Source organism: Pygoscelis adeliae, unplaced genomic scaffold (genome assembly GCF_000699105.1).
Source record: "Pygoscelis adeliae isolate BGI_AS28 unplaced genomic scaffold, ASM69910v1 Scaffold38, whole genome shotgun sequence".
NCBI classification, from domain to species: domain Eukaryota; kingdom Metazoa; phylum Chordata; class Aves; order Sphenisciformes; family Spheniscidae; genus Pygoscelis; species Pygoscelis adeliae.
The window spans coordinates 14478659-14480592 of NW_008825614.1; positions in this window are offsets into that span (position 1 = coordinate 14478659).

Sequence of the window (1934 nt, forward strand, 5' to 3'; positions counted from 1 at the left end):
ATAAATGCCTCCATCCATTGCAGTGGGAGCTCATTTCTTATTAAAGAGAAGAGCCCACACGGGAGAGTTGTGTTTGACCAAGCTTTGGTTGGCTTTTGTGTCGTGTTAGATACCAGTGATCTGCTCCTCAGTCAAAGGTCCTCGCCAGTGGGTGACCTCTGTATGAAATGAAGGGTGAGTCCATACTCCAGGTTCGAAAACCAGCCAGCACCAAGACCCAACGCCACTGGAAATTAGTTTTAATGAGTTTCAGTGTTCACCAAACAGTTGGCTGATTACCCATGGTGACCACAGTTGCATCCTGTGCACATCATGTGTTGGGAGAGGGGGTCATCCTTCCTCATCGCTTCCACGGGAGATGGCCTTGCTCCCTAATACTTGTCCGTATTTGACATCTCTTTTGGATGGGGAAGGGATGGCACCATCCGCCACGTCACGGCCTCCTTGTCAGCACCTTCTTGGATTACAGTTTGCAGTCACAGTCCTGAGCATCAGGACTGTCCCCTTCCTCTCAGCCCCACTTACTAGCAGTGAGGGTCACCCTCAGAGCCTTTTTCCACTGAGTTCTGGCTCCTCATCCACCAAAGGGCAACATTTGCACGTGCACAGAGCTGCAGGAAAGATGCTTTTCATTCAGAATTGTTCTGTGTGCCTCTGAGAAGGGACTGACAGCGTTGGCTTTAGACACAGCATTTGGATAGGATGCAATTACCGCTTCCAGCCAGAAGATAGCTCTGAATTGGGCAGAACGGGGCAGCAGTCGCACCGCTGCAGCCCCCTACGGCTGCTCTGAGGACAGATTTCCAGTGTGATAAGGTGCCCGTGGTCCTGCCTGCGGCGCTGCATCCTCCTGGTGGGAGGAAGGACTCTGGAGGGTGTAGTGAGTGTTTTCATGCCCGTGTAAAGCTGAGAGACAGTTCCCCCTGTCCCACCATGGCTTAAAAGTTAAAAAAGAAAACAATCCATCACAGCAGCCTCTTCTGCAGACTTGCCAGTCCGTTCCCCTGGGTGTGAGCAAAAGGAAGGCAGGACACCATGCAGGAGACCGTGCAGGAGACCAGAGAGCTGATTTCTACACATCTGCTGCTATTATTTTCTGTATAGACAGTAAAGGTGTGCTAGCAAAGCACAGGTATTTTCATGCACAGCTGTTCTAACAATGAAGTTGGACACTGCAATCAGTGGCAGCTGCTGTAAGGCTGTAACGGCGAGGGAGGCTGTTTTGCAGACGCTGTACCTGAAGCCTAGGTAGGAGCCCACATCCAGCTTTGAGCCAGCAAGCATCCCCGTGAGACCCACGCAGAGGTGGCCTGCCACTGGCCTGCTGCCATCCCCTGTTACTCCCCTTTCAGCCACTGACGGTCCTGCGTAAGACTGAAAAAACAGAGGCAGAACTGGTGTCTTCCCACCCTTGAGTTTAGCTGCTCTGGGGCTAGAAGACATCTAGAGGAGCTATCTCTGGGAGATAAGTTACACAACAGAAGAGCGAGAAGCTGATTTCCATAGCCAAGCTATGTTAGTTAACTGTCAAAAGGCTGTGGACCAGACTTAGCTTGTATAAAATTGATCTAAGTGTAGATGTCCTTGCTAATAAAGGTGCTGGAGGGGTTAAAGGCACAGGGATCACCGTGCAGCTCTAGCCTGGACAGGGTCAAGGAAGCTCTGCTCTGTTCCTGCCTTTGCCATGGACCCACTGTGAACTTGGCAGAGTCATTTGAGCTACACAGCTTGGGTGTCTACCTGTAAACAAGGGCTGTGCTTCCCCTCCTCCCTGGAAACAATGTAATTATCCTGAGCTTCTTAGATGGTACCAGGAGACTTCTTGTTCTGGAGGGAGGGGAATGTGTGACTGAATGTTTTGGCCCCAGCACGCAGTGCTCCCTTAGGGTCGCGTGTCTGCCAGCGCTCCTCTCCAACTGCCCATGAGTGGGAAG